This window comes from Nyctereutes procyonoides, unplaced genomic scaffold (genome assembly GCF_905146905.1).
Source record: "Nyctereutes procyonoides isolate TBG_1078 unplaced genomic scaffold, NYPRO_anot_genome, whole genome shotgun sequence".
In the NCBI taxonomy this organism is placed as follows: Eukaryota; Metazoa; Chordata; class Mammalia; order Carnivora; family Canidae; genus Nyctereutes; species Nyctereutes procyonoides.
In genome coordinates this window covers 51668171-51680190 of record NW_026575020.1, presented here as the reverse complement: position 1 = coordinate 51680190, position 12020 = coordinate 51668171, and positions in this window count along the sequence as shown.

Sequence of the window (12020 nt, the reverse complement as noted above, 5' to 3'; positions counted from 1 at the left end):
AGCCAGATAGGCCTGGGTTTGAATTTTGGTCAAATACTCTGTTCAGCTTAATGGATTAATGTAAAATAGATTTAATAATACCAACCTTACAGAGTCTGATGCTATAAATGAGACCAAGTACCTATAGGCAGTGCCTACCTTATAGCAGCACTTCCCTGAGGCAAACTTCATTTTATCTCTTTGACTCTATTCCATAATAAGTTATAGTCTACTTTTTGACTCTAGGAGAGATGACGTGTCTTGAATAATCCTCAAGCAAGGCAAGCTAGCCTTTAATTAAAAGTTTACTTGTGGGATCCCTGGGTGGCGCAGCGGTTTGGCGCCTGCCTTTGGCCCAGGGCGCGATCCTGGAGACCCAGGATCGAGTCCCACGTCGGGCTCCCGGTGCGTGGAGCCTGCTTCTCCCTCTGCCTGTGTCTCTGCCTCTCTCTCTCTCTCTCTCTCTCTCTCTCTCTCTCACTGTGTGCCTATCGTAAATAAATAAAAATTCAAAAAAAAAAATAAAAGTTTACTTGTGTAAAGCACAATTTAAGAACCATAGAAAGGTAAGGATGAGAATTGAAGGCTGCCTGAATGAAATGGGGTTTGAGCTTTCTTCGATCATCCAGAAAATCTGGAAATGGGGGAAGAAAATTGCAGACAGGAAGATTAAAGTGGGCAGCCCCGGTGGCTCAGCGGTTTAGCACTGCCTTTGGCCCAGGGTGTGATCCTGGAGACCGGGATCGAGTCCCACGTCAGTCTCCCTGCATGGAGCCTGCTTCTCTCTCTGCCTGTGTCTCTGTGTCTCTCTCTCTCTCTCTCTTTCTGTGTCTCTCATGAATAAATAAATAAAATCTAAAAAAAAAAAGGAAGATTAAAGCAATGAAGCAATGGTACCCAAGAAGTGTATGTGGTAGAGTGATCAACTAAGCCAGTTTGCTTGGAATTGAAAAGGTCCACAGGATTTTTCAGTGCTAAAACCAGAGCAGTCCTGGCCAAACTGAGATGTTTGGTCCCTCTAGCAAGGGATAAAGAGAAGCTAGGAGTTCAGCTTGATGGTGATGAAATGTTCATGTTGTGAGACTAACAGAAAATGAAATTAATTGGTTATATGGGGCAAGGTTTTTATGGGTCTTGGACACAAGTAGAGGGATATGAAAAACAACGTGAGAGACTATCTGTAAACAGAATTAATGAATGTGAAGGAACACTGGCCGATGAGTCAAAAGAATTGGATTTTAGTTCTGATCTACTGCCAACTCTGATCCTCCCACAACCTTTACCTAAGTGACTCCGTTGTCACGCTTATAAATGAGAAGGCTACGGCAGATGACCTCTATAGCATTGTGTGGCTGGCCTCTATTGTGATTCCGTTGGAGATAAGAAATCATAAAAGGCTTTTGACCATACTCGTGGTCCAAGATGAGTCTGAAAGATATATATGCAGTTTAGAAGTTTTCTCTATCACCTTGGAAACTTATACTCTCTCCGATACTATTACTCAGAAGTCTTCTAGTGACATGAACTGATAATATGTACTTCCATTCCTTCTATTAAGAATGTGATAAACCTGTAGGCAGTGGGTGTCTGAATTATCTGGAGATAATGTCCAAGATCCAGTTGAGTCGAGATCACTTTTTTCATCACTTCCAAAACATGAAATGTGTTAAGATACAATGATTTCCAAGAATTCAAAAGGAAGATGACAGACTAGACTACATCCATGAGCATCTCCCTAAATATATACTTTCATGAGTTACTACCTCCCTATCAGAGCTCCAAGCTAGAATTTTCAGTGTTGCTTTCAAAAGGAAGTTTTGATATCAGAAACTAGGAACAGAAAAGGAACAACCAAAAATGGGAAAATGAGTGTGAAAACTCTAAGACATACTCTCTAGAGCCAAATGACTCAGGCTTTATCTTGTCTGAATTCACTTCCTTTCTACTTATAGCTAACCATGAGACTTTTAGTTAGTATCTCCCAAGTAAGAAGCTTATCCATTGGCTTCCTCCCCCTAGATCCCATTGGCAGACACTCAATGCTAAATTTAGTGTTTATAACCAATAAACGTTTAATGTTAGACTTCAGCTTCTTGCCAGAATACAAGTATCATTAAACATCTTTCATGGAAGGAAGAAAAAAAATAGTACTTTGGAAATTCAATCAATGAGAGTATCCACGCAAAAGAATGATGGATCATATCCTACCTGTTTAAGGGAAAAAGGAAGAAACATCTTAATTACGCTAATGGCTTAAATTTTTTTATGTAATTACAAGCCTAAAGTTTTTCTTTGCTGCTAATTTTGTATGAAACATATTCGTGCTAAATATTCCCTTACCATACACCTAGAGATGTTTATTTACACAGATGCAGGGTATTTGAATTTAGAGGGAGAGGGTCATTGAAGCCAGAACTCAAGGCCAACCCCTCTCCAACAGTAATTTGTGGGTTTTCCTACATTTAGTGGTTACAAAGGAGCCTTAGACTCTGTTGGTCATGACCAATACTGCACCATTATTTTATATGAAATTTTAGAAAAAAGAATCCTTACTCTCACAACCCAATAAATATTTTAACTCACTTTAGGTGAGTATAGGGGTGGTGGTAAGGAAGGGGTGGAGGTAATCTGGGTGGTGTCACATAAATGAGACCAAATTCCCACAGAAGGGAACTGGGTGTCCAGTTTCTTTATCTGAGCCATGAAAACAAACTTGTGTCTGAGTGTCAAATAAAATAAAGTAGTAATAAATTAGGCAATGAGCCAAATTTAGAATCGATTTCCTTTTTTTGTTTTGTTACATGAAAACCTTTATGTAAACATATTTGAGCAAAAACAAGATATCCACTTGTATGCACAATGTGTAATTTATATAACAAAATCTATGTGAGTTTCTGCAAACAGAAACATTCATGCAGATACTGTTCATGTGGAGAGTCATAAAAAAAAAAGAAGGAAATATTGATCAAGAAAAAAAGGATGAGCAGGGAAATGTGGATTTGCAGGACGTTTGAAAGTATGATTTGAAAGGCAGCCTAGCATTTAGCTCTTTCACCCATTATTTTCTTTCTCCACCACCACTAGCTGAATATCCTAAGAAAATAAGGCAAGATGTAAAAACAAAACAAAACAAAACTTAAAATGATATCAGTATCTGATTAAAAAAAAAACTGGGGGAGAAGACCAAGAAAATAAATATGATTAGGCAAATAACTCTGACACATATGTGGTGAAAGAAAATCCCATTTTATTGGGATGGTAGCTTGATCGAGGACCTGATTTAATCATTAACTTTAATATTCTCTTCTTAAAAATTTAGCTGTAAAACAGTATTCAATGAATATGTGGGTGGAAAAGCAATAATATATTTAATTTCATATGCAAGCTAAAATATCCATGACTTTTTAGGTGTTTTCTGTAGAATCCCAGCAGAGAGAACAACTTTGGGAATCTATGCATGAAGACGACAATGATTTATCAAAATTTTGATTTGGGGTTGATATAGTAGGTATAATATTTTAGCCTCTTTTTAAGAAATTGAGTGTTTCATTCCATGGCTCAAGCATTCAGAAGCTACATGGCTAATTTTTTTTTTACATGGCTAATTTTATGGATGAAATAAGCATATTCAGTTTCACTCATTTGCTTTCAATGTACAGAAATAATTTCATTTCCAAGGTTCTGTCACTAACTCTTTCCCCTTAGCTAAGAAGTAAAAATAATATATTGTTATAATTGGCATTCAGTTGTAGCTTTTTTTAGAGCTCATAATATTAATTTGATTTGACTAAAACAAAGCTTTCTCAACTGGAGATTCTATTGGATTTGGGGTAACAAAAAGATGAGAGGGCTAATAAATATTCATATCTAAGATATACCAGGATGAAAAATTCTAAAATATTTACAACTAAAAATATTGAAAACCTATTCCTTACCCTCAAGTGAATCTCTTACACTTAACTGAAGAATGGAGAGAAATAGTGTCGCTGGAAAGAAAAAAAAAAAGAAGAAGAGATGAGATTATGTATGTGGACAATTGCTTGGAGCTAAAGAGAGTATATTAGTTTTTATAAGGGGCACTTGGGTGGCTCAGTGGTTGAGTGTCTGCCTTTGGCTCAGATCATGATCCCAGGGTACAGGATCGAGTCCCACTTCGGGCTTCTTGCAGGAAGCTGCTTCTCCCTCTGCCTGTGTCTCTGCCTTTCTCACTGTGTGTCTCTCAGGAAATAAATAAATTTAAAATCTTAAAAAAAAAAAAGTCCTTATAAAATAACAAAATATATCTTGACTCTACGTGATGATGTCTAGCAACATGCAAATGAGCTGTAATTATGTATCTGTTTCTACCCCTTCTCCCTATTTTTTACCAATAACCACCTTAGAATCTTGGTAGTCCTATATTGATGTGGGAGGTTCCACCTGACTTTCTACCTTGGAAAGACTTTGGGACTGGACTTCCGACCCAGTTAACACCCTTCCCTGCCCCCTTGTGGTTGCCAAAGTTACAGACCAGGTTTGCCAGTGTAGGTAAATCCCATCAGCACTGTATCACGGTACTTTTCTTTGTAGCTATCTCGGTTCCAGCTTTCCCATAAATTTTGGCACGGTCACTCCTTAATATCTTGTCAGTGCTGCTATGTGCTGACAAGTGTTTCAGCAGCAGAGCAAGTAGAGTACAGAAATAAACCCACTGGTATACGGACTCTTGATATATGACAAGATGACCTGACCAATTACTTAGAAAAGAGCAATTAGCACTGAAAAAGCACTGAGCCACTGGTCTGCCCTTAGAAAATAATGAAACTATCTCTCTGTTTTACACCATTTATAACAAGTCCTGGCAGATGGATTAAGATTTAAATGTAGATTTCTGTTTCTAGTAATAGGCTAAGTCGTTGAGACCAAATCTCTTGCTGAAAGCAGATATTAATGAAATGGATTTTATACTAGTGATACTTTTTGAGTTAAAGAGTCACTTCTTAGTGATTAAAGATTTAATTCATTAGAAAAATGTAGCAACTCCAGATGTATGTGGACTAAATGACATGGCTTTAAGCTACAAACATGCATGAATACAGAATAAAACTAGCTAAAAGAAAAATGAGCAAATTCGTAATTAAAGTGAGGGGGTTTTGCTTATCTCTTTGGTAATTGCCTTAATATTGGAAATAGTTCAGCTCTTTGAAATTGATCTTCAGATTTATGCAATCCCAATAAAAATGCCATTTTTTTCCCTGTGGTAGACCTTGATGAGCACATTCTCGAATTTACATGAAATTGCAACAGATCATAAATAATTAAGAACTCTTAATGAAGGACATGTGGGAGAACTTTCCCTTCCTAATATTAAACCTCATTTTAAAGCTATAGTAATTAAAAGAAGGTGGAATTTACACAGAGATAAACATATAGATCAATGCAAAAGTATTTGGCAGCTCAGCAATAGACCGTATATACATATATACACACTTAATGGATGGCAGAGGTGGCACAGCAAAAGGATAGAAAATAACACACTTAAAGATGCTTTGTATTTTTTTTATTTTTTAATTCCAGACTTTCAGAAATGTTGAAATATCAGAACTTTCCCAAATAGCCTTCAGTCAAATTCTCCAAATGTTAACATTTTTTAACACACATGCACACTCGCTCACCCCCAGAACAAATCACACACAAAGGGATAGGACTCCATTCATATAAGCTCAAAGACAGATAAAAATAAACACTGTCACTTAAAGGGACACACGTAGGTGATGAACCATGAAGAAAATGGAAATGATTTTAATATAAGTCTGGATGGCAGTTACCTCGACGGGCAAGATGGTCCTAGAAGGGAACCTGAGTCTCCCGAGGGGATGATGATGTCATTTCTTTATTTGAGGGACGTCAATGTTATATTTACTTAATCATATGTGGTTCACATTATGATACATCTATTTTATTCATGTTTCCATGTACAGTACATTTCATAATAAAATGAAAAAAAAACCCACATTTAAACCAAGAAGAGTAGAACTTCAAAAACTATAACTGATTTTTATCAATTCTTTAATAACCTACGGGTAAAATCTACTTCATCGAGGATATCTTTTGTCAGTAAATATCACACTTAAGATTTTATCACAGGAGCCCTTCTGGTCTCAAGTGTTTTAGAGATAATTATTCACTGATAATAGTGGAGTGCCTATTTGCCATGTTATTTATCAAAGTTAAATAAACAATTACTCATATCTTGGCTAGACAGGTGTTGAAAAAAATACGTAAGACAGGTTTTGGCCTGGAAAAATAATCTTAACAGATAAACATAATATCAGTGACTTAGTGAGAAACTAGTTAAAGGTAAGACATAAGAACACCTACAAAATCTTCACCAGGCCACTGACCTCCCAGTTCCTCACCCAAATCCTCTGCCATCTTGTGACTGTGGGCCAACCATTTATGCTCTGATCCAACTGGTCCATCAGGATTACTGCTCCAGCACTTATTTCTTCTTATTCTTATATTAGCAATTTTCCCTTTCAATAGTGTTGTCATCATGATTCAAACACGCTGTTATTTATCGTGTCTTGGGAAAGAAAGCAAACTGTTCCCCCAGATAGCAAAATTTCAGGAAACGATTCGTTGTATTCAATTTGTATCTTTCCATATTATTTTAAACCCACTCCAACCAGGTTTTTGCCCCTACTCTTCCACTAAAACTTTTCTTGTTAAGATCTTCAGAGACTCTCAATGTAGTTAACATCCATGATCAATGATTAGTCCTCAACTCTTAGGATCTGTCAGCATGTGTTTAGCACGATTGGTCGTCACTCAACCTGGAAACACTTTGATTGCTTGGATTCCATAGTATCACACTACATTTTTTTTTTTGACTTTCTTCATTAGCTGCTCATTATCACTCTCCTTTGGTACTTCTTTTATTCCCGTCAACCTGGAAACACTGAATATGCCATCCACCCCTCATGCCCAAACCATGGGTTTTCTTTATTTTTTTTCCTACCCCCCCACTGAGTGTCTTGGTGATTTCAGACAGTAGTATAGATACCACCCATATGCTAAGGATCCCTGCATTTACATTTCTAGCTCAGGCTGTTCCACTTAGCCAGACAACTACTCAACACCTCCATTTGGATGTCTAACAGACTGAACTACTGGAATTTGCCCAAAAGCTTCTTACGCCTTACCATCTTGGCCAAATCATAACTCCATCCTTCAAATGTCTTAATGTCATTCTAGATTCCTCCTTTTCTTTCATGCCCCATGTCCAACCTGTCAGTTTATACTGTTGGCATTATCTTCTCTCTATATAAAATGTCTATATAATATTGTCTTAAAGTATTGCAGTAGATTCCAAGTTGCTCTACTTGGATCTTACCTCTACTCATATTTCTCCAAAATCTGATCTTAATCCTGCTAACTGCATGATGTTTCTAAAACCTAGTACAGATCATGCTCTTTCTCTGTTCAAAAATCTTTAATTGACTTCACATTTCATTCAGAGTAAAAGACAAAGTCTTAAATGGCCTAGTAGGCGCTCTGTGATGTAGTTAGTCTCTGACCTCATCTCCCACTTGCACACACTCTGGCAGGGACAGTTAATAGATATTTATTCACGGGATGGGCATGCTTCCACATTGAGACATTTGAGCTTCTTCTTCCCAGGCCTAAAAGATTCTTCTCCCAGATTTCTTAGTACTTCATTCTCTTGCCTTCTTTATTTGTTTAAATACCACCTTCTCAGTGGGTTACCTTACTTAAAAATTGCAAGTCCCCACTCCCAGAACTCCCAGTCCTCCCAGTCTCCCCTACCTCCCTCTATTTTGCCAATGTATAGCACAAACCATCATTTACTTATTCATTTTTTAGTTTTTCTACACTTGGAAAAATGTAACCTTTTTGGTCACTAATGTTTCCCTAGCTCCTAGATGAACATTCTACCTATAGCATATGCTCAATATATATTTGTTCAGTAAATTAATTGCTTCATATAAGCTCTAAGTGTTTTAAGAGTTTAGAGAAGAGAGAGACAAGTATTAGCCAGAGGAGTCAGAGTTTTGAACATACACAATTCCTGCTTGTATTTCATGTGCCATATGTGGTTGAGATCAAGCAGAAAGAAAAACACCTATATTGGATGGAGGTATGGAAAATAGAGTTTAGAAGAGAGACCCTCTCTCTTCAGAATAAAAGTCATGGTTTCTACATGGTCCCTCATTACCAGTTTGAGATATAAAATAAGTTTTTTTTTCTTTTTCCTGCTGGCTCTCTCACTCTGTCTCAGTAGCTCTTGATCTCTCACTTTCTTTCTTGCTTGCTTGTTTTTTTTTGCTTTCTTGCTTTCTTCTTTCCCCCTTTCTGCTAAGGTTCCAATATCCCATCAAACATTTCTTGAAGAATGATGTTCCTTCCTAAGATCTTTTTCCCATGATGAGTTGAAGACTATGAAGCAATTGTCTACTTATACCTGGGTTTTTTTCTATAACAATAAGATCTTACTATTTTGTTAGACACATGGTTCCAGAATAATCACATGGACTTTGTTTCTTAGAACTACATGCGCTGATTAAGTTCTGACCAATGAAATATAAGGGAATTGTGTACGTAACTTCTAGGAGACATATGGAGGTCTAGGAAATGTCATTAAAGAATGGGAGTATGCCCTTCAGCCATCTCATGCTGTATGAAAGGCAAAATGATGACTGGGCTTGAGAAACATTTCATATCACAAGCTGGTAGTCAGTTATGAAAAATGGCAGAACAACACAAAAGAAAAACCTAGAGATCCCCAGTTACTAAGAAGCTGCCAAACCAGCACCGGGCTGTCCACCTATCTGTTTTTATGTGACTAAAATGAAGCCTCCTTGTTGTTTAAGCCACTCATGATTTGGTTGTCTGACATTTGCTATCAAATTTAAATCCTAAAACACTACCGTTAAAAGTTCTTGTTATCCTAAAGATGAAACTTTCTTCCCCTGACATATAAATATATAAAACAACCAATAAGGCAGAGTTGTGAAGCCAGCCACATGAGAGCTGATCTTGGAGTCTGAGAAGAGTTCTAGAAGCCCTCTGCTGTGGCCAGTCCATAACACTTTAGCTTGTAGATCTCAGAGACCTCAGAGTGATACTGAGTGTGGCCAATCTGTCTAGAACAGACATAAGATTTCAGGCCACTTGAAAAAGGCTCATTATCAACAAATAGGTGAGTGTTTCAATGCTGTAGCAACACAAGTGGTTATGAACCTGAGGATCATCTCAATATCAACTCCCTTTTCTTTTGATGCCAGAGTGAAGTGGGGACGTATCCCCTTTGTTTTTTATCTATATGATTCAAATGGAAGTAACTCCACCCAGTATTCATGATTATAGGCCAAATTAATCAGAAAACCCCATTATTCTATCAGTCTCAGGTGATTATAGGCCAAATTAATCAGAAAACCCCATTATATCAGTCTCAGATCAATAAATATTATAAAACCTAAAACATTGATCATCACCATCTTTTTAAAAGATTTATTTATTTTAGAAAGAGAAAAAGAGAGCACAAGCAGGAGGGGCAAGGGGAGAGAGAATCTCAAGTAGACTCCATGGTGAATGTAGAGCCCAATGTGGGGCTAAATCCCATGACCCCGAGATCATGACCTGAGCCCAAACCAAGAATCAGACACTTCACTGACTGTACCACCCATGTGTCCCTGTTGTCACTATTAAATCTATGGATTTGTGGACCTATGGCCAGTTGGATCTGTTTTTGTAGTGATGTGAGCATGGGTCTGCTGGAGTCACAAGTGTAGCTTGAGATTGAAGATAACACGATGGAAAGGATGCCATTCAGTGCTGAGATTCTGGGTGCTAGTAACCTTCTGTGTCCTGAACTCAGCCATATCTATAAATCTATAAACTTTTTATAATTAAAAAATAATAATTTCCTTCTTTCCTCTTGAATTAGTCCAGGTCAATGCTCTGCTGTCTTGTAACTAAGACTCCTATCAGATTTAATGAGCAAGAATTGCAATCTGCAGATGCATCAGAAGAGAACATTCTTCACTAAAGAATGGAATAAGCACAGACAGATACAGAAATATGAGCATTTATTTTAGAGAAGGGAACTCATTTTGTATATAAATGGTAGCAGAGTGAAGAACAAATTGAATCAGGGAAAATGAAAGATAACAAAATAAATGAACAGACCACTGGAATATTTCAGCTGGGATTTGATGATGAGGCTATGAATTAAGTGGGAAGAAGCAGGTAGTAGAGCCACCATGAAGTCCAAATGGGGCAGAGGCTAAATAATTCATCAAAGGTCATGGATTTTTTTTTTTATTGGAGTTGGTGATTCCAGCTCCTAGGTCTCTGCTTTGACCATTCAACCACAGCTTCCTCTGATGTGAAGGGACATCTGGCCAAAAGATAGCATGAGCCAACTAAATTTCAGGACCCAGTGCAAAATGAAAATGTGAGCCTCTTGTTTAACAGTTACTATGAATTTTTAAACAGCCATAGAAAAAACATTAAGGCAAGTATGGGACGCCTCTTAAGTGCAGGACCCTGTGGAAAGAACAAGTTGCCCAGCCATGAAGCTTGCCTTATCAAAAATGGAATTTGTAGTTTTCTTCAATGAATCCTTTCACACATTGGTAAGGCTGTGATTTTGGGAAAAAAAAAAAACTTAAGCTATTTCACTGGTATGCCCTTGTGTCCTTTTGCTAATTCAGATATGGAAGAGAAAGGGACTATTCAAAAAAAGCAAAACAAAAACTTGGTCTTGAGGTATGATATGATTCTTCATCTTATTCTAAGATGTTGCATCTTAACATCTTATGCTTAGTTTTAAAACTTTTCACATGTAGCTCCTCAAATGGCCTAAATCTTCCATTTATGTTGCACTAGCATGTTTAAGGTATGAAATGCAGTTATTTATGAAAGTAATTTTTAAATAGATTTGAAATATATATCCTCTTTGAGAAAGACAAAACGAGTTTGATATTCTCATCTTTTTTTAATGTAAAGGTTTTATTTAGCTAAACTTTTGAAATATCTTGGGAAGTTCTTTTCTAGAGATTAAAAATATCGAGATTTGCATAAGGCTTTCATATCTAGAATGAAAAAAGAATCTTAGACACATTTTATGAAGATATCCGAAAGTCAGCTCTCTTTTCTATGCAATTCCATTTCTATGGCACTAATTTGAGAATTATTTTCCCTTTGTGAAAAGTCGAATTTGTGTTTTGTTGCCTAGGCCCATTCAAGTATTCATTGTGAGGGGCTGCAAATGGAGGGTCTGGAACCAGAAGGTCTAGGTTTAGATCAGTAAGTGTCACTTACAAGTGAATTGGGTATTCCACTTAACCTCAGTGATCCTATCTTTTTTTTTTTTTTAATGAGCCTATCTTTGAAAAAGGAATAATAGTAGGAGCAACCTCACCAGGACTTTGTGATGGTTAAATGAATTAATACATGAAGGACAGTTAAAATAATATAGGGAACACTGTAAGCACTTAATACATGCAACAAGTACTATCCTCATATCCTCATGTACTGAGTCCAGACTATCACCCCCAAACTTGGTAAGTGATGGGCACATAAGACTGACATGGCTCCTACCCAAGTACAATGCACAATAGATCTCGCAGGGGAGATGATTAACAACTGTGATACTGTGTAATAAATGACATGAATTGAGGAATACAGCACACTCTGGAGCTAATTAGCAGGGTCACTGTAACAAGGTGGGAAAGTGTGTATTGCCTAAAAGAAGTGGGTTAGAAAACACATTCAACTAGAGGATATTACGCTAAACAAAATAAGTCGATCAGAGAAAGACAATTATCATGTGACCTCACTCATATGTGGAATTTAAGAAACAAAACAGAGGAGCATAGGGGAACAGAGGAAAAAATAAAACAAAATGAAATCAGAGAAGGAGACAAACCATTAGAGACTCTTAATCATAGGAAACAAAATAAGGGTCGCTGGAAGGGCGGTGGGTGGGGGGATGGGGCAACTGGGTGACAGGCATGACAGAGGGCACGTGATGT